Source organism: Sarcophilus harrisii, chromosome X (genome assembly GCF_902635505.1).
Source record: "Sarcophilus harrisii chromosome X, mSarHar1.11, whole genome shotgun sequence".
NCBI classification, from domain to species: domain Eukaryota; kingdom Metazoa; phylum Chordata; class Mammalia; order Dasyuromorphia; family Dasyuridae; genus Sarcophilus; species Sarcophilus harrisii.
Genome location: NC_045432.1, coordinates 21,660,678 through 21,668,590, shown reverse-complemented (window position 1 = coordinate 21,668,590; position 7,913 = coordinate 21,660,678).

Genomic DNA, 7,913 nt, shown 5'->3' with positions numbered 1-7,913 from the left:
GTGCCACCTAACTGCCCCATCTTTCCCCATATTCTTACACTCACTCCCCGTCATAGTCTAAAACCCAGAGGCATGGCCTCCTTGCTGTTCCTCTCACCCAAACCTCCATACCTCATGGCATTTGCGCTGACTGCCACCCTGCCTGGAATGCCTTCGCTCATCACTTCACTGAACAACTCCAAAGGCTCAAATCTCAACTTGGGCAAGAATCTCTCCTGGGGCCCCTCCCTGATGCTATCTTCCCTCTGAGATCACCTTCCCACTTGCACTGAATATATCTTGTTTATATGTTGTCCCTTCCATTAGAATGTGAGCTAGCTGAAGGCAGGGACCAAGTTTTTCTCTTTCATTGTATCCCCTGGGCTTAACTAAGTCCCCAGCACCTTAAACTAAGCCCAGGGCTTGATTGATTCATGGATGGAAACAACCGCCTCTGGGAGACGGCCCTTTGTACTCTGGGATGGTTCTCCTTTTCAGGCAATTTTTCATTATAATTAGCCTAAAACTGTCTCTCTGAGAATTCCTTCAGTCACTTCTCATTCTGCCCTTTGGGGCCAAGCAGAACCAGACTAATCCCTTTCCATCAGTGTTCATAGAATGAGAGCGGGAAGGGACTTCAGAAGCTCATTTTACAGATGAATAAACAGATACCCAGAGAAAGGGAACAATTTGCCCAAGAAAAACCCATAGGTAGGGACCCAGGCGATACTTGAATTCGCATCCTCAGATTTTAAAGCCAGAACTATTTCCACCGTGCTCTACTGCCTCAGGAGAGGATATCTCCAAAAGACTTCTTGTTGAGACTATTACAGTCCCTCCTAAATGCTCACTTCTTCACGCTAATTATCCTTTGGTCCTTCAGACACGGTTTTCTGTCTTCCCATGTTTTGTAGGTCCGATTTCCCTATTCCTTTTTCTCTCCATTCACCTCAGAATAGACAGCATGTTAGAGGGATGGTAATAAAACCACATCCTGCTCTAACAGTTTATGATCCCAAGTTTCCAGCTGGAAGGCACATTAAGGATCAGCTAGCTGAGTCAATGCCCAGTGGTGGGGGAATGGCTCAATAAGTTATGGTATAGGCATGTAATGGAATACTATTGCTCTATATAAGAAATGATGGGCAGGCTGATTTCAGAAAGGCCTGGAGAGACTTCCAGGAACTGATGCTGAGTGAAACGCGCAGGATCAGGAGATCACTGAACATAGTATCAACTAGATTATGTGATGATCAACCCTGATGGACGTGGCTCTTTTCATCAATGTGGTGATTCAAAACAATTCCAACAAACTTGGCATGGCAAATGCCAATTGCATCCAGAGAGAGAACTGTGGAGACTGAGTGTTGATCGAAGCGAGTATTTTCACTTTTTTGTCGTTTGTTTGTTTGTTTTTCTTGTATTTCTTTCCATTTTTTCCATTTCCATTGTACAACATGACAAATATGGAAATCTGTTTAAAAGAATTGTATATGTTTGACCTATATGACATTGCTTTCTGTCTTGGGGAGAGGAAAGATAAGGGAGGGAAGAAGAAAACTTTGGAACATAAAGTTTTACAAAAAATGAATATTAAAAACTATCTTTAAAAGAATTTGGAAAAATAAAATACTATTTTAAAAAATAATTAGCTACTCTAATACCTTTATTTTATAGATCAGGCAAAGGGATCCACGTAAAGCCACATGGGCCCTATAAATAGCAGGACCATGATTCAAATTCAGGTCCTCGGCTCCAAGGCAGATGACACTGAAATTGCACTGACATTTACAAATCACTTGGCCTGTGAGAGTCATCTTTCCATCATCAGGATATCTATCTATCTATCTATAGATATATAGAGATAGAGATAAGTAGATATAGATATAGATACATACATAGATATATAGGTATAGAGATAGAGATAGAGATAGATATAGCTAGATAGAGATATATAGAGATATAAATAGAGATAGAGATAGATAGATAGAGCTAGAGATAGAGCTAGAGATAAAGATATAGAGATAGATATAGATAGATATATACAGATATAGATATGTAGAGATATAGATAGAGATAGAGATAAAGATATAGAGATAGATAGATATTGATATAGATATATAGAGATAGAGATAGATAGAGATAGATATAGAGAGATATAGAGATATAGATAGAGATAAAGATATAGATAGATATAGAGATAGATAGATATATAGAGATATAGATATAGATATAGATAGATATAGATATATGAGTGTATGTGTGTACACACACACACACACACACACAAACTCTAATATAAGCAGAAGCTTATGCATGCATGTATATCTCCAGGTGAAGATGAGAAAGCTGAGTCTCAGGAAAGGGAAATGGCTTTCCCACCGGCCCAAAGATGTCAGTTAAGGGTGTGAAACCCAAATAGAAATGGAGGCCACTAATCCACATACCAGGATCCCGGCGGGCTGCATATTGACCGTTGGACTCTGTAATGTTATTTTCATCAAGGCTTCTTAAACTTTTCCCATTCACGACCCTTTTCACGAGAAACTTTGACATGCCCCTGGGTATGTTGGTATAGAAAATAGGTATACAAATCAAACATTCACTGAGAATGCATTGTAATCTTGCAACCCCCCTCCATTCAATTATGTGATCCCACATGGGGTCAAAACCCAGGGTTTAAGAAGCTTTGATCTAGGGTGTGTTGTATTTGTATTTATTTTGTGACTATTTCCCGATGATATTTGAATGTGTAGCGAGTGGTACAGGTGACACGGGTCCGAATGCTATATTTGACACCTCTGATGCAAGTGGCCGAGCTGGTGGTTAGAGTTCTGGCATCCTAGAAACCATCCCCTCTCTTTATACATAAGGAAAGAAAAGGACCCAAATGACTTACCCAGAGCTGCCTAGCCAACCAATGTCAGAGGCCAAACTTGAACCTGAGACTTTCTGACTCCCAGGCTGACGTTCCGTTGACCGCTTAAGCCAAGTTCTTTCCAACTGGCCCAGTGGTCTTTCCTTCCACTCATCCCGTTCCCAATTATCTCCATTTTGCATGTAGAAAAATGAAGCTCGATGCTTGTGATTTCCTTAGGGAGCTGTAACAGATGGCAGCTACTTGGAAGAAAAGAGAGCAGCATTTGGTCTTTTCCAATATCACCAAAAGAAGGAGATTGTAACAACACTTGCATTTTAAAGAATATGATGAGCTCTACTCGTAAGGGGAGGGAAGGTAGCTAGAACACAATAGGGAAAGAGGTAGAAAAAGAAGTTTATTCCCATTTTACAGATACAGAAACTGAGAATCCCAGACGCCAACTTGTCCATGACATCAGAGCCGGAATCTGAGCAGACCCCTCCAGTTGGAGCTCTTTCCATTATCAGACATTTCATTAAATAAACACCTACCATGTGCCAGGGGCCTTGTCGGAGGAAGGGGGGCCAGAGTAGGTGTGTGTGTGAAAGGGGTTAGGGGAGTGGGATTGGTGGGACTGGTGCTATATGATGATAAAGAGTCTTCCAATTGATTGAAGAACTGAAAAGACTAATAATGAGCCAGAAATTGATGAGCTGGAATTAGTGTGATTATTAAATGAAACTAGGCAACTGGGGAGTGTAATGGTTAGAACACTGCGCCTTCAATTAAGAAGACCAGAGCTCAAATCCAGACTTAGACATTTCCCGGCTGTGTGACCCTAGGCAAGTCACTTCACATGCCTGTCTCAATTAAAATGGAGATAACAATGGTACCTACTTCCCAGATAATATCTGCAAAGTGCTTTGCAAATTTTAAGGTGTCAAATGAATGCTAGTTATTATTACGGTTGCCATTTTATTACCATTATTGTTATTATTATATTAATGGTGACTAGGAAGCATGCTATAATCCCCTTGTACAAGAGGCTGTAATGGAAGAGTTCCACTCCATGATTTGGAGTATGTTGTGGTCTGCTAACCACATGGTGAAGAGATGAAGCATTGACTGACCACAACCTAATAATAATCTTAATAATAATAAAAGTAGCATTTATGTAGTCACTTAAGCTTTTTAAAGCTTAAAAATGGGGGTAAGTAATTTGATCCTCACAACAACCTTATGAAAGAGGTGCTAATATTTCCCCCATTTTATAGATGAGGAAACTGAGGCGCAGAAAATGACTTATCCAGAATCACACTATTATTAAGTATTTGAGATAGTAATTACTGACATGGCCAAAGAAGGTGCACTTTTAAGAGCTGTCCTACTGTTTATAAATCAGAGAGAGGCCTAATAGAAAGAAGTCTCCTGAGCTGGGGTCAGAAAATCTAGGTTTTAATCTTAGCTAGGTGACGTTGGACAAATCTTGTCCTCAGTTTACTAAATATCTAAAAGAAAAGAGGTTGGAAAACATCATCTCCAAACTCTAAATATGTGCTGTTCTGGGTCTATGAGAGGAAAGTGATTTTTTGTCAGGAATATTTGAGTTTGAATCTTGGCCTAGACACTTACCAGCTATGTTACCTAAGTTAAAAACATTGATATTTTCTATTTCTTCTTTTTTTTGGAAGGGGGTGGGGATGAGGCAATTGGGCTTAAATGGCTTACCCAGGGTCACATAACTAGTAAGTGCTAACTGTCTGAGACCACATTTGAATTTCAGATCCTTTCTGACTTCAGGACTCTTCTCCACTGTGCCTACTTAGCCTTTTTTAAGGCTTACTTTTCTCATCTATAAAATGGGGGTGATAATAGAACCCACCATACAAAATTGTGGTGAGGATCAAATGCCTTAATATTTGTAAAGAACGTTACATCATTCAAGAGATTTAAGCTAATATTGTTACCAAGTCAGATGCTTTCCTAAAACTGAGGCCAATTCTTGCCTGTAGCATTCTTTCCCAATCAACAGCCTTGTCTAAAAGGAAGATGATTAACGTGGCATGACCTGCTCTTGATGAAGCCAGGTGAATTCTCTGTATTTACCACCGGAAGATGCTCGTTATCTATGTCTACGTCAAGATTATATTCTTGAATCTTGCCCAGAAAGAACTCAAATTCCCTGGTCTGGAATACGTCGGCTCCATTCTTCCTCTCCCCCCCAATTTTTTTTCTAAATCGGGAAGATGCTTGCCTTCCCCTGCTCCTGAGACACCTTGTTTTCTCTCCACCATCTTTTAAAGGTCATTGACATCAGCTTGGCAACTGCATCTGTTGAATCTTTCAGTGCCTGAGAATGTCATTTACTGGGGCCAGGTGATGAACTCATCAACAGTGACCAAATATTCTTTTTCTAGAGCCTAACGTCTTGTAACCTTGATGTAAACTTTGTTTACTTCTTTTTCTTTTCTTTTTCTTTTTTTTCTTTTCCTGTCCTTTTTGATCCAAAGATCATTCTCCTTGGCAGAAAAATTAGAAGCCAACTATAAGTTGAATGGTTGGCTATCATTGCCCTCTTAATCCTCTGCCCGAGTCCTAGCTTTTATTTCTCCAGATATAGCTAAAATCCACAGTTGTGGTTCAGTCATTTTTCAGTTATGTCTGACTCTTCATGACCAACTTTGGGGCTTTTTTGGTAGACAGAGACAAATCTTGGGGTAGACTATGGAGTCAATTTTTCTAGCTTCTTCTAATTCATTTTGGTAATACTACATTTAGGAGTAGTGGGGTCAAGAGTTATTCCCAAAGCTTTGGAGTTAGCTGAACTGGGAATATAGAAGTGTCATGGGGATTGGGGCGGGGTAGAGAATGGTGAGAGGGAGGAAAAAGGTGAAGGCAGCAAGGGGAGCGGAGAACAAATTTAGAGCCAAGTACAATCCGACCTTACTTCACCAGCCCCCAGTACCCAACTCCTGGAGCTGAATTCAGGTCACCTGACTTTCTGAATATGTCATTTGATCAGAAATAGCTATAAAAAGAAGGAAAGAGGGGAGAGAAAAGGAACTCTAGTCTTCCTATGGGGTCAATAAGGTAATGTTAAAGATAGATGGAATTTTAGGGATTATTATCTAGTCTAATGTGCCCACCCTCTTTTTACAGAGAGGAGAACCAGAGGTCTAGAGAGAGAAAGTGAGAAATCACCAGAAAAGCCAATGGCAGAATGGGGACTAGAAATTTTTGAACCCCCCCCCCAGTCCGTTTTTCTCTCATCAGTAGTTAAGTAGTTAAGACCATTGACTTTTTAGGAAAGAAAGATAGAAGAGGTCCCAGCTTAGTCACTGCTTAGCTAAAGTCTGCTAACTGTGCTCAACCTTATCCCAGTGGGAGACCAAAAACCCAGGAAAATTGGAGCCAATTTAAAGCTACTCTTCAATTGTCTTAGCTCACTAGGGCTTAGATCAGAGAATGGGAAGACCAATGACTAGGCATGGAAAGCAGCCAATTTCTGCCTCTATTTCCCAAGTTTTGTGTACTATTTCAGTATGTTTTCAAAGTTTTCCTCTAGTTCCAATTTATACAGACCCTGAGCAGAAAACACAGTTTTAGGGCTTAATCCTCAAAATGCAATGGTTGTTAGGGGACCGTTCCCTGTAGATTAGGAATAACATGAAATAGTGCTTCACAAGGCCAGGAGCTGTATTTAAAAGGGAAAATGGTTCCCTTCTGGTTGGAGCAATAACTAGTTTCATAGGAGTTCTGTGGTGGCAAAATTCAGATGTGAACATCAGAGGAACATTTAATCCAGAAGGACTTTTTGAGGTCATCTGCTGTATTCCACTGATGTATCAGGTGAGGAAACTGAGCCACAGAGATAGAAAGTGACATAACGAAGGCTACATACATCTAGTTAATAGCAGAACCAGCATTACACAGACTTTATTTCACATGGTAGAGACTTATTTTTGGTTGATTAGTAATATTAATCTGTCCACCTTAGGTTGATTACCTAGCTTTCTTTATTCCATCCACAAAAAGGCGTGCTGTCATTTAATTTGATGTATCTATGTGTGTGTGTGTGTGTGTGTGTGTGTGTATATATATATATATATATATATATATATATATGTCATCAGTCCAGTGGTTTCATCAAAAAGTACTCAGTGCTCATGTACTAGATTTCCCCAAAGCCAAAACATCCCTACAGCTTACTCATCAGCAATTACTTGCTTAAACACTTTTATGGTATTCCCCATTCCCACCACCCCAAGTAAATTCAATCTGTGACACTGAGGTTACAGCCTCAAATCAATATTAATCTAGGACTATGAAAATAGAATATCACTCTGAAATATTAAAATTAAGGAAACAGTGGCTTTACTGCCACCAATCATTTGGCCAATCTCCTGCTTTTCTCATTGAGCAGCCTTTTTCATAAGGGATTAGAAGATGGTCTCTTCAATGGCCACATTTCTTTAAAATTAATCCCATGATTTACTTAAACACGGTATAGGAGCTGCCATATTGTAAAAGCATAAAGACATCATTTTGTTCAATGTTATCTTCCCTGGATATTCCCAACACGTTAACAAACCTTATTAAAATATGAAGAACATTTGCCCCTTTACCTGGAAGCCAAAAGCAAAACCTGAAGGGATCAGAGAAAATGCAAGAACCCCAGGAATCTATCTTGGAGTTGGAAAACACCAAAACACCTTAGCAGCTCTCGGCTCAAACTCTAACTGAAGCAACAGTCCTGCAACACCGAAGGCCTCCCTGACTGACCTTATAAGGCAGCATATGCCGATGTTGGAGAGCTTCCATTCCATTCATGCACATTAATGAGATGCCTACTGTGTACAGAGAGCTCTCTCTGCTGGGCACTCCTTGAGCTAAAAGTTGAGTCAGGTCTCCATGTTTCCAATACAAATTTTGAAAGTTCTTGGCTAGACTTATTGTGATACGTGTCATTAGTAAGAGAGCTCTCTTGATGGGCGTAGACTGAATATTGCCTTATGTTTTTTCCTCCTGGATTGGTTTCCTTCTTTGTCTTTCTAGAATAACTGTAGCAAAGGAT